This window comes from Triturus cristatus, chromosome 8 (genome assembly GCF_964204655.1).
Source record: "Triturus cristatus chromosome 8, aTriCri1.1, whole genome shotgun sequence".
NCBI classification, from domain to species: Eukaryota; Metazoa; Chordata; class Amphibia; order Caudata; family Salamandridae; genus Triturus; species Triturus cristatus.
In genome coordinates, this window is record NC_140591.1 from 1,093,982,090 (window position 1) to 1,093,996,116 (window position 14,027).

General features: G+C 45.0%; 1 protein-coding gene across 2 annotated transcripts in view; it reads left to right on the forward strand.

The window, feature by feature from the left end:
* Nucleotides 1-14,027, forward strand: part of LIMS1 (LIM zinc finger domain containing 1) — a 388,121-nt gene that overhangs the window by 59,975 nt on the left and 314,119 nt on the right. The gene's annotated exons all lie outside the window — the stretch shown is intronic.

Below are 14,027 nucleotides of genomic sequence, written 5' to 3' on the forward strand. Positions count from 1 at the left end.
TGCAGGGCAGCACAGAGTTTGCATTGTCCTTATCCACTCTTGGAGCATTTTCCTGTTGGAGGTGTCTCTCTTTATGCGCTGTGCTGTGAAGAGGGACGGCTATGCTCTTCCAGGTCAAGGTGCTTTTGGTCGGTTGTGACATGTACATAGGGAATTCTACTAAGGACTTTTGTCTTATCATGATCCAGATACAATACGGATATAGTGTGACAATGTCAAGATGCATTATTGTAGCACTTTAATGTATAACTCGGGGAATGGTATTGACCTGAAGAATAAAAGCTATCTGTAGAATTAAAAATTCTGAAGGTGAAAGGCATTCTCCGACAAAGGTTGTGTTTTATTTGAGAACTAATCCACACTGATCTATATCGGCATCTTATATTGCCTAATTTCATTATGTGTTAGTAAATTGCCTTGTTTTAGGTGCAGGAATTAACATTGTATTGCCACGTTAGCTTATGAAGGAGAGGGGACACAGTTGGAATGTTCTACACTAAATGAAATTATGGGATACATTTGCGGGTCACGGGAGCTACAACAAAAAACAGGACGGTGGAAGGAATACTCGCTCTAATCTCAGCCACTGGCTGTCACTTGGGCCTCTTCCCAGCCCATAATCTTGCACACACTAGGACACAAAAGAGACCAGCTATATGCAGATTAAGTAGTCCTGCCTGAACTGCCAGGCCAGGTCCCCTTCAGGTGAGAATACAAGCAGTATTAGACCAGTTTGGGCAACCTTGGGCTAATTTATCCATGAGATATAGCTCCGGTCCTGTGGCATAGTGAGTGTGGGATCCACGTCTGTACATACCTGTTGTATTTAGGGTGTCTGCTGCCACAAAAAACATGATGGCAGGAATGCTTGAATTAATCTTGGCCACTATTGATTGCTTGTGCCGCATCCCGGTCTGTCGTTTGGTAAGAAAGGATTATGGTTCCAGGGGTTGAAGCCAAACTCTTAGCATCACTGGCTTTTAGGATATCATCCCTTCAACTATCAAGTGCTAGACAGTACTGCAGAGTATATGAGGAACTTCTTTGCTGCACTAGAGACAGATACCGTGCTGCACACCACCATCCACAGACCATGAGGCTGGTATGTAAATACAAACGCTGTATGTACTCCGAGATGGCCAGCTGTAACCGCTTGGTGATATCCTGTCCCAGAGCCTAACCTGTGCAATAGCAGGATCCCTTCTCAGCCTCCTCTGTTTTCCTAGGTGTCCAGAGCAAGTAGGCAAATTCCATGTTTAACTGTTGGGTGCCCTGATTTTCTTTTAGCATCTAGAGGAAGGTTGCAAACTTGACGTAAAAGAAAACAATTTTGTCTGAAAAGGTCAATAAAACAGTGAAATAAAGGAAATGTCACAATGCTGTTGGGACGGAGCTGAAATTGATGTTTAAGTGGTTTTTTTTTCCCTTTAACTTCATTTTCTTTAGTGTTGAACAAGAGGGACAGGGTTTGCAGATACAATATATAGTGGTGGGTAGCAGTAAAGTTGACTAGGGAGGATGCAGTGTTGTGGCCAAAACTGCCAACTCTTGCCATGGGCTCAACATCTGTGGTTCTTGGCAAATCACTTAAATCTCCTTAAAAAATGACCTTGTTTAATGTAACTGGTGCTCATAGAAAGCACTCCAATACCTTTGGGTCGACTTGGCGCTATATAAAAATGCAAAAAAAGGGAGGGGCAGCACAGGATGGAAGGGTTGATGTGATTATGTGAATGGACTATGGATTTGAGAAATGGTGCGGTGAAGCAAGGTGATAGTTGATTGGAAGCTGCAGTACTGCATCCATTGACGAGTGCTATGCTAGAAGTGATGCAGACAGTAAGATACCATAAGGCCCAAGTATGGGGGACTTCTAAAGTGCGGCTGAATAGGTTGGATTGATCTGCAGCCGATTAATTGACGAAGATGGTGGGCAGGCTGCCTGGTGTTGGAGTGTGACCACCACCAAAGGCACAATGTTTGAAACGTTGTTGAGGAGTTTATTCAGATTTTTATTGTCCGCGCGATGAAAACTGCTTTATACCGCTGACATCAATCTGTATTTTTATTCCATTTGTAACCAATATTTTATTTATACTCCTCTCTCCTTCTGTTGTAGAGAATTATTTAACTTCCTGAATTGGCACGGTTTTTAATGGCTGCTGCTTGCTGCTGACGTACATTGTTTTTATAGATTTGAAAACTGTCTGCTGTTTGGCAGGATGAATCACGCAGTCGGAGTAATGGAGGTGCTGCGCCATTATACATCCAGGCTAAATGAGCTCTCTAAAATTGCTTCATGGCAAGTCCTTGAAATTATGGCTCTGTTCTCTTAAATCAAGCTCTCGGAGCGAGCGTGCTGTACATTTCAAAGATGCACTTGACGGATAACAACTGCGGTAATTGCTGGAGGTCCACAAACGTATACATCTACCAACACAAATCATTCTCTACTAGCATGAGGCACGTGGGCCACGTTTCTCCCGTTTGCCTTTATGAAAGGTCGTCATTTACTCCTACAATTGAAATTAATTTGATTTTGATAAGCGCGCTAATACCGGCGGGTGTCCTGGTGCTGAAATCATGCCGCGCTTTCAAATGCATAGGACCAGGTACAGCCTTATGTCACCACAAGCATAAGGCAGTGGAGGATTGCAAGGTTGCTGCTGGAACTAATGTGCTAATCCAGGTACCACTAGCACATTAGAGTGACACTCTAAATGGAGCCCCTGGAGGGGACAGAGATAACTATAGTTGTAAAGTAGGTATTTGTGCTGTTCAATGCAAGCACTTGAGTGGAGGCAAAAGATAACACACAAACAACCAACAGCATTTTGAAAGAGCTGCATATTCCACTGGGCTGAACCAAGACGTGATTGACAAAATCTCAAACCAATGGCTGAAAAAGGGTGGTTGAAGGAAGCCAATGGTTGATGGTATATTTTTATAAACCTCTGTACTGTCAAAAAACAGACAAAATAAATACTGCTGCAGTGTAAAAAGTAAAAATAAAAATCATGAATCGATCAGACAAAGAATTTGTGTGATAATTCACTGAACTTTTACCATCTAAAATAGTTCCTCAAACATTGCAAATCAATGCAGGCACTCTGTAGAAGGTGCCATGATACACCATGTAGCCAGTATCATTAAGTGGGAGAGAAATTCTCATTTGGGAAGAGTCTAAGGGCACTTTACGTATATTTTAAACAAGTTATAACAATAGATTTTGCAGACATCTGCGCTTTCAGGCCAGCTCTAAATGTTGTCTTGTTGCAGGGGAAGTGAATGGCAGCAAAATAACCTGTTGCCCGAAGTGCCAAAAATCTCTGCACCTTTCCTAATGTAAAGTATATTACTCGTCTTATGCAAATTCTCCATGCTCCGCATGAATTACACATGAGAATGAATGAATTTTACAGGGTAAATGTGACCCCATGAATATTATGTTTTGCATTTTCGTTGATTTATTGTAGGTTTTTCTTCACTTAAGTACTTAAAATGCCCAGAATTGGTCCCTGCGAAAGCTTAAAAAACAGATAAGTAATAACCGATTAATAAAATGTAAAGGCGATGCTTGAATAGATGCCTTGATTTGGAATGTCTGTGGATGGGCGTACGAGTGTTTTTGATTGGCCTGATGTAAGGTCAACAGCAGTAATCACAGCCTTTAGCAGGACCCAACTCGCGCAGAGAAGGACCTTCTGCATAAAATCAAGCGAGAGAGAGCCTTAGTATCCACCTGGAGAGGACCAACTGTGAAGCCGAAAAAGCACGGCATGTGCAAAATATTAGCATTGCAAATGCCAACTCTAGTTGGGGGAAGTCCAAAATGACCACAATCCAGGATTTATCTGTTCACCCCACCCATCAGTTCTCCCACCTTTGCTTTAGTCCTCTTTCACCACCCTCCCAATGCTTGCATTAGCCAAGCTGTCCAAACTGGTAATCAAATGCATGAAACATGCCTGCGGAACCAAGCTATGCCATTGCATACCGCACACTGTGTAGTTCGCACAAGCAGATAGCAAGGAGGCGATCTGCTCCATAGCCCTTGGACAAGGCAGGAGAGAGATCAGAGTGGCAATGAACCATACCATGTCCCTGAGGATTGGATGCTGGGCAGTGGCCAACATAACTATTGTTGCTTATTGCTTCACAGCTACCATGACAAATCTCCTTACACTGGTGGGCACAAAGCCTTGTGCATTTTGACTTCACAAATCTCTTGCCGTATGGCTTGTTTTTTTCTTTATATTGTGCCAAACGTTAAACACCAAGAGCTTGGTTGTTCTTTTTTCAAACAAGAGCATGCTTTCCATGTCTACCATTTCTGATGGTTGTAGCATTGTCTTTTTGTGGAGGGCAGTGGCGGCTGCACAGGATCCAGAGCAGTGGGGTAGGGGGGACAGACCAAATGAAGAACAAAATAATGAATTTACTTGCCGCATTGCACCTCTCTCGATCCCACTGGGCAGGCTCCATGATGCCAATTCCTGACGCTGCTCTCATGCTAGGAATTCTATTCCCAACATGAGAGCAGCACTAGGATTGGTCTGAGCGCCATGGCTCGGTGCTCAGACATGGACTGGGAGAGTGTGGCTTTTCTCCACCTGGCTGTACAACACAACCGGGTGGAGGAATGCTAAGTGCGCATGACTGTTTGGCCGGCCTAAGACATCTGGCCAAACCGTCATGCACGCTTAGTAGTGCCCATCACCCCTCCTACCCACTGCTGTCACACAGAGTGCACGGCCACGCCCTTGCTGGCAGTTGCAGGTAAGAAGAAAAAATAAAATGATAATGAAATTGGTTTCTTTTATTTTTCAAATGTTTATCTCTGATGCCACCTAGTGGAGCGATGCTCCTCTGTCATTACAGAGGAGCTGGAGGAGGGGTGGGGAATAACCCTTTTCCTCCTTTTGGTCTGTAAACTTCTTGAACCAATGCAAGGGAAAGAAGATGGCTGACCTCTGAAAATTGTACAGAAACAATCCAGCCAATGCCTTTACAAACCAGGCCCCCGTTACCAGTTTCAAAAAATATTTTCATGCTACCTAGGAGCCCTTCAGGTAGAAATGCAGCTTACTTATGCATTTCGACTAGCCTCACGGATCTTCAGCATGGAATGATTAACTCAAACAACACTCCTTTGACCAGTTGCCCTAAGGGGGAGGTTGTGTCAAAGCATAACCAGGCCCTCAAATATTGTAAACATTCTGGGCCTGATAAACACCATAGTCTTTCTCTGTGAAGTTCTGCATATCAGTCATTAACTCTATAGTGTATGACGAAAGCAGCATCCCATGTTGTTGGGGCATTTACAGATTGAGGATTGCTGTGAACTCAGCCCTTTTCTAGATCCATATGCTTTATATCACTCATAGCTTAATATAATTGTGTTTGCATCTATGGCTCCTCCGATATTATGCTAAACCTGCAAACTTCATTGTGAAGTTAAATGCAAGGGTCGTCATTTTTCCTAAAGACCTGAGCATTCTGCAAGGACAAAACTGTTTCTAGTAATTTTTAGGTCGAGGACCGTCCGGTCTGCCGAAGGCAGAACCGGAAGTCGGAGATTTAATGTTTTGGAGAAGAGGGGCTTGCACCCGCCACTCTTCTCCCCTCTTCTCCATTGGCTGGCCTCTTGAATGCTGGCCAGCCATTGGAGAAGAGCTTCGTCACTCCGAACAGGCCCCGTCCTTTTCGGATTCGGGGGCGTGTTTTTTTCAACTTTTCTGATTATCTCCTCCAGCCAATGGCAAGAGGAGAGAACAGAAAAACACGCCCCCGAATCCGGAAACGCCGCTGCCCTTCTCCGAGGCAATTCTGCTTCGCCTCGGAGAAAGGCAGTGGTGTCTGCGCAGAGCGTGTGCTAGTCAGAAGCTTCTGCCATGTACAGCTGCGAGTGTGTGGGGGGTGTCCCAGGATTGCGGATGGTGTGCAGTATCGGCAAAAAAGCAAAATGCCACTGGATCGAGGAAGTTGTGAAGGTAATTTCATCGGATTCCCAGAGGGCAAGTGCTTTTGTGGGATGTTTTGAGTCTAATATCGATTTGTGAATGGGTTCCCTGTACGGCGCATGCTTAAACAGTGCCACAACTCCGAACTGAGGTCAAAGAGAAACGGATTAAAAATGCAATAACTGCAACCAGCAGTTGCATCCGAGGTCAGAGGTACACACCCCGAATCCGCCCAGGTACAGGGGCGTAACACAGGCCCCCGCGGTGGGGCGGGGGGGTGGGGAGGAGGGAACGCTCCAGGGCCCCCCTCACTCAGCGAGCCAGCAAGCAAGGCTCTACAAGTCTTCATTAATTAAATGGTGCGCAAGCGCACGGCCTCCCCAATCCCCATAAATTAAATGGTGCGCGCACGCAACAGCCTTAAAAGTGCGGCGTGACTTGTGAGGCAGCCCAGGAGTCAGGCCCAGCCAGAGACTACTGTCCTGCGAAGGACCGCTACCATGCGGCCGCCGGGCATAATGTAATTATTACCGTGTTTGTGTCTCCCTCTGCCGTGCCATTTGCCAACCGGGAGCGGCGGTGTATTACCGCTGATGGTGCCAGGCGAGAGCTGCCCTTGCCATGGAGGAGGTCTTGCCCTAGGCCGTGCTGGAAGTTTGTGTCCTGCTGGGCGCCCCCGCAGAAAGCATTGCGCATTGTTTCCAGGTAAAAACACGAGGCTTACGAGGCTGCCCGCTGGCATGCATGTTCTTGGATGTCCTTGCTGTATCAGGCTCATGCACCTGCTGCATGGAAAGCTCTGTTCCCAATGCAGTTCAGTGCACTGAGCTCAGCTTTCTTGTCAATTTTAAGCAACAGCAGTTTACACCTACCTGAGCTTGTCAAATTTTCATCACACGTGCCACTTTTTGAGAAAACCTAAGACTATTGATTATTTTGCTGCACAACAGAGTTATTTTGTTTCACTTTCCCTTCTGAATATTTTAAGAGAGGTACAGTAGTAAACAATATAAAAGGGCAAGATTCTTTGACTCGAAAAGAGTGATTATTCTAATTGCGTGATGTACTTTATAGTGTCACCTGACTGGTTTTCTTTCAGACAGTACCGACCCCTCAGGTATTGCTTTGGATTAAGCTTTGACGTACATTTTTTTCTCAGTAGATGGACACTTTAGAGGTGAGACCGCAAATAATAAGTAACCCAACCTATAGATTTTAACGGAAAGTTCATGTTGCACCAGCATCAGCGTTGGAATTGAAAAAAATGTACTCGGGAATTTATAAATTGGAAGGTTGAGGTGTAGCAGAGGAAAGACGTGGATTTACAAGGTACGGTTTCATGCAAAAAGTGAGTCTGAGCCATATACCTTTATTCTAAACGAATCTGCTGGAAATAAATTTGCAACATGGACATATATAGCAGTAAATCTCTTTTGGCTTAATTTGCCCTAAAGAAGCTGCATTTTAAACATCTTAATGGGTTAAGACACCTGCTGCTGAGATATCCGAGTGCCCTGCAATTTTCAGGGAATTTTAATAATATTAGGATAACACTAGTGGTTAATGCAGTTACGGGAGCGATTTGTGTTTTGTCTAGTTTTTACTCTTAACTAGCCCCTGTCTGGCTACCCTTGCCCTGTCTTCTGCTGCCTGCTCGCACCTGCCTCTATCTGCAGGCCAGCCAGGCCTCAGGTGAGTGAGTCTGTCCCAGGCAGGAGTGGTCGCAGGCGAGCCGAGGTCGGAGTGCAGTCTCAGAGAGGTGGGTGGGTGGGTGGGTATAGTGGTGGGATGAGATCTATGGAATCCGGCCATCATGGGTCCCTGCCGGGCTTCCGGCCGATAGTAAAAGCAAAAAAACGTAATATAGGCTCAATGTAATTGTTGAAAGAGTGTAGCAGGCTGCATTTACTGTTACGCATCATTTGAGAGAGATTAAGCTATTGACATTGTAAATAACAATGCCGTTGCTTTAAATGTTTTAAAAACAAAAACAAAAATGTCATGAGCAATGTCAATAGCTCTAACTTTAACAATGCCCGAGACTATTGCATTGTAAATGCTTGTTGTTGCTTTCCTTGACCAATAGCGAAATTGGTGCCAGAACATTCCTCTTCTTCACTTGATCCATGATTGTAAACTATAACCAGGGCCACTGGAATAATGCGATTGTGGCCATTTTCGCATAATTGTAGGTTTGCCACATAATACATCTGCTGCATAATCTGCAGATTCTCACACCAAAAAATTCTAGCTCAAACGGTTCAAAAGTTAGTAAAAAACAAAGCAACATGTGTTGCCGCACAGTGGAGGGTACTTTGCAAAGGTTGATTGGCCGCCTTTGTGTAGCTTATTGCTATATTTGGGTGTTAAAGTAGTATTAATGAGGTATACTTAATGCCCAGACAGTGTTAACAAGTTTAAAAATGACTAGATAATGAAGTAATTCTATTACAAAATGTGCCACATAATGCCGAATATTTTGCCTTTTCTTGCTGCTTAATTCCTGCCTCATCATTTGGCTTCTCCCTGCCGCATAATTCTAGTGGACCTGGATATAACCTTAGCAAGTCTCGAGCCCGAGATATGGACATCCTTGGCTGCTCAAACTAGGAAGCTGCATAGAGTCGCCGGTTGCTTGTGCACAGCACTAGGTCTTGTTGAGTGAAGCGTGCATAGGTCTACATTTTGAACCATTTAAAATGGATGGAGAGGAAGGGCTGCTGAGGTTGACTCAGGGTTTATAGATTGCGCCTTCAGACCGTCTGATCATTAATATTCCATGCTCATCTCCTGGAGTAAACAGCCCTTCACCCTGACCTGCAAGTCCCATCTAATGGAATCACGCCGGAAATTAAATCGTATGCTGGCTCTGTGTCCACAGCAGAAAGAATTGCTTCGCTAATTTAATCAGACTAAAAGGTTTGCGTGCTCGGGGCCCTGCCCTGAATTGTAATTAATTTAAACGCTCGGGTTTCCAATTGATACTGCCCTAAAAAGGACACTGGTGGGATTTTTTTACATTTTTTATTTAATTTATTATTATTTTTTTTTTGCTTGCGGACACTTTTTGCTGAACAAGAGAGGGTTTTGAACAGATTGTCGGGAGCTTTTTTTGACCAATTTGAATTATATCTTCGAGAGGTTGGAGATGTTAGCCTGTGAGAAGATAGTTTGTGCTGGTTTGCTGACTGTTAACCAAATCTAGCCTAACACTGCTCCCTGGTTGAAAGCGTAGTTCTCAAGTCACTGCATCCTTCTCTAACATTGCTGCCGGTAGCATCAGCTTATATTTGTTGCCCATTCGACTGTTGCATAGGGAAAAATTGAAAATGGTTTCCCGCTGCTTCATCTGGTTTGTTCCCGAAAATCTTTTTATGGCATGGTCAATCTAGTCAAGCTGTAGGCGACCAATGTGTTTTCCATATTAACTTCTTTCTCGATCAAGCGGCTGTGTGACAATAGCCTCAGTGAGGATTTATTGCTGTTTTTGCTTATGCATTGCAGTAGAAAAGTTGTGGATGATCTAATGTTGCAGCTGCCACTCCGTCCATCATCCCCTTTGATTCTGCTTTGTTCGCCCTAAGTTGGCAGTGTATACCTAGACGTGGGTCCCTTGCTCACTTTGCCACTGGATTCAAGCTAGCCTGGCTGATGACGGCTGATTAGCCAGAAACCGGTCCCAGGATGCTGGTTTCCGCTCCAGGGAAGACCTGGCTTGGCAGTTCGGGCTAGACTGTTCCTATGAGGCACAGGGTCAGACTGATTTGCATATGGCCATGTCTGAACTGGGGTGGCAGAGTGAGCTAAAGAAAGATGATGGATTAAACCCAGATCAGTTGACTGGGGATCAGTGCTTGCAATGTTCAACACTCTGTCCATCATCCCCTTTGGTTTTGCTTTGTTCGCCCTAAGTTGGCATGGTATGGCCAGACGTGGATCCCTTGCTCACTTTGTCACTGGATTCAAGCTAGCTTGGCTGATGACGGCTGATTAGCCAGAAACCGGTCCCAGGATGCTTGTTTCCCATCCAGGGAAGACATGGCTTAGCAGTTCGGGCGGGACTGTTCCCATGAGGCACAGGGTCAGACTGATTTGCATGTGGCCATGTCTGAACTGGGGTGGCGGAGTGAGCTAAAGAATGATGATGGATTAAACCCAGATCAGTTGACTGGGGGTGAGTGCTTGCAATGTTCAACACTCCATCCATCATCCCCTTTGGTTTTGCAGCTGCCACTCTGGCAAGGAAAAAAAAAGGTAACTGTTGTATACGGTAGTCTTCGATGAGATGGTATCTTGGTCTCTTCATCTTGGCCAATTTGCCGAAAAGATATAAAACTAAGTGGTGTGCCACTTTGTCATTGACCATCTGCAAGACGCAGAAGTACAGACTTGGTAGGGCCTGTCCACTCCAACAGTAGTGGGAAACGAGCCCCAAAGGGTTGTATTGAATTTGCAGACTCTGGGAAGCAGTAGCAGCCGCTACAAAGCGTGGGTGTTGGGTCAAGGGGTTGCGGTGGGGAGAGAATGGAGGGAGGAATAAAACAAAAAATAAACAGACTAACATTGGGGCTGCCACCTCTGCTCCATCTCCTCTGCGCTGCAACAGGAAGCTCCCAGCCTTCTAGAATCCCCTGTCCAATCACAACACTGCCTTAAGCAGCATTTTGATAGGTCTGAGCGCCGTGGATCGACACTCAGGGGCTTGGAGGCTTTGCATGTTCCCCACCAGGCTGTGTAATACAGCCCGGTGGGGAAGATACAAAGTGTTCATGACGGTTTTACCGGCCCCCTTAGGCCGGTGAAACTGTCATGCGCACTTCAGAGTGTGCTTTACACTCCTCCCCTGCACTGGCCAGCCCGGGCCACCCCTCCGCCCCCGAGCAGGAAGGGAAACTAAAACAATAATAGCATGATTTATTATCATTTTAGTTTTCCTTTTTACACTGCTTACAGAGCAGTGGGGCGACGCTCTTCCGCTTTAGCAGAGGAGCCGCCCCTGTTGGCAAGTCAGACGTAGCCCTCTCTGCAGACCTCCACAGGCTCTGTTAAAAATCTACAGAATGCGCAGAGCTCCCAAACAGCTCTTACTCCCGTAGTTGCCATGGAGGTTGTTGTACACTTGCATCTCCACCGAGTTGTTCATGATGTCATCAAAGAGGTGAAACACAGCACGCCATAGTTCTCCAATATCTCTGACACGTGCATGTTTGCCTTATTCGCTATTATTGTATTTCTGCACATGCCCATAACTTATTTACAAGATCACAATCTCTCCTCCTTCCTCTAAATGTCATACCTTTGCAGCCCAACAGTACCTAATCTCCTCTGACTCTTCCAGTAACCTCAACCAACCATGTGTATGAGGTCACATACCCCCAACTAATGATCACAACGAACCCCTATTAATTTAGTCCATCATAAAGACATTGAAAGACCGCAAGGAATGGTTTGCTTGAGCGCATAGGACTAATCTGAATAACTAACAGTAACCAACCAATAACACTGGACTAACCACTGACCCTGGGTTCTGGAGCACCGTGCTGCCCGGGGTAAAGGTTTTCAACGCCTCGTCAGGGGAAGTAAGTGCTATATGAATGCAATTACATTTAAAATGTCTATCTGCTCTTTAGATGCAGGCACCTGAGAGTAAGATTTCATGTTGGTCATTTCCACCGTCTGCCCAGTGTTGCCCGGCTGGAATCCATCTTGGTTTTGTTGCCCTCTGCAGTCCTCTGTCAACTCCCCCACTCCATGCACTACCACTGCAAACATTTGAACAGATAATTGTGATGAATGAGTAACTTCAACCAACTGGCCTGCGTTCTTGTGATTGGGTATCTCCCACGGGAGCTCGTACAGCGGTGGGAGTGTGTACTTTCCATTTAGCTAAGGACTGACGCTGCTAAAAGGTGCACTTGGCTGGTTGGAAGCTACTAGTCCTCGTCGCAGTATTTCATTTTGTTTCTGGCTCAGAAAAGATGAATGGAAAGCAGGGCGTGAATTGTTTGTGTCTCAGCTGCATGTTTTAAGAAGGCATGCATTGGGATCAGAGCGACAACTACATGTTGGTTAAAACTCTGAGCACAGTAACACACCGTGTGGCACAACTCGTCATAATATCAGAAAAGTGGAATTTGTGCTCCTAAGTGACTTTTCAACAAACTGCTTAATGAAAAGCAAGGATTGGTCTTTTTCTGGTTTCTGTTAGTTTTAGTTATCAGTGTAGTCCTGTCCAGGCAGCTGCATGCCGCTCCTTTGTACACCACAGCGTACGGGCTAATGGAAGAGGAATGCTGGACATTTGTACAAAAATCAATTTCATGATTCCCCTATTTGGCCACTGTCCCATCCACTCAGCCCTCTGGAGTCCCTGCTATCCCAGCGAGTGTGCATGTCTCCGCGGGAAACATCCTTTAATATGAACCTGGAATCGCGCTATGCCTTTACAGCACCGGCAATAGAACAAACGCATCGTTACCATGCAAGTTGTTACAGCAACTTGCTTTAGGGGGGGGGGGGGGGCGCATTGGTGGAGTGGTGTTGGATTTAAAGTCCACCACCTTCCCTACTTTTGCGCTGCCTGGAGTTGGAATAGTAAATAATAATCCAAAGTCCAGCGCTCCCCAAAGGCAAGTCATTGTAACGACTTGCGTGCAAAAGGAACTCGTCGTTAACAACGCGTCTGTTCTAATACCGGCATTAAAAAGGCATGCATGCTAAGCGCATGTGCAATTCCGTTATACAACCCTCTTGTTGCTTACTTCAACTATGCTTTTCCTTAGATCGCCAACATTCGCCCCTGTCCAAAGTGCAAAGTTGAGTCTCCTGGATTTGTGCACGGATTTTTGGTGCATGTCTTTAGGAATTCCACATGGTACATTTTTTATGTTTCATGAACTTTTAGAGGTTATATTTTGGTGTTAGTAAAAAGCCTAAAACATTAAATAAAAATCCAAATGATGCTTTTTTAAGATAAATTCATTTGTGGTATGATCTCCTTAGTATGGGCCTCTAAATACTTTCTCCTAACATTTGATCAAAGTTATGTCTTAGAAACTGATCCCATTCGTCTCCAGCTGCTGTTTGAATATTTTCTTGAGGTCCTCGATTTCGTTGTGAGATGGAAGAAGATTTGAAGATCAAATGAAACACCTCTGTAATGTTTCCCAACAAAAGCCCCTGTGTGAGCAGCTTTGCTCACCATGCAGAGGTTTGTGCAGTGAACCAGCACTTGAAACAAGGGGAACCTTTACTGATCTAAAAAGTAATAATTAGCAATTTGTCACTGGTAACCGTACCTATAAAGTAGGACTACTGGCACAAACTGTTAACAAATGAACCAATAATGTTATTTTTTTACATATATTCCTTTTCATTCATTTTTAATAGAGCTTTGAACATATGCCGTAAGGGTCGTGGACATTGTCAGAAGTGGAAAGCATGCATTTATGTTGGTTCCATCTTCAGTGTCCCCTAAACCATTTTCACCACATCCCACTCAGTTTTCATGTCTTTATACACCACTCCTAACATAGTTCTCACTTAAAGGTGCCAACTTAAAGGAGCAGTTGCTAGTGCCACCATCTCTGGGAATTCCTTATTATGGCGGTTTTAGGGAGATTCCTATGATACTCTAAGCTGTACTTTCAACGAGGTTTAAATTGTGCCTCCTAAGGCTCTACCACCTCCCAGTTTTCTCAAGCTTTATTTGATCATGCTGGTGGCTTTCGATTCATACACTCTTTTAAGTAGCCCCTGTGCCTGAATTGTTTCTAAATATTAGCATTCCTCATGCACAGCTTCTACACAGCTTCTTAAGGGCCTGAAAGTGAGGCTTTCTCCTTGACCTTGCATCAGATCTTATCTCTGGATGGAGGCACCTTGACAGTTTTTCAGTGGAGTGGAGTGGAGTGGAGTGGAGTGGAGTGGAGTGGAGTGGAGTGGAGTGGAGTGGAGTGGAGTGGAGTGGAGTGGAGTGGAGTGGAGTGGAGTGGAGTGGAGTGGAGTGGAGTATGGACGGATGACAGAAACATTAAAAAAAACAACACTCAACGCATAGCCGCA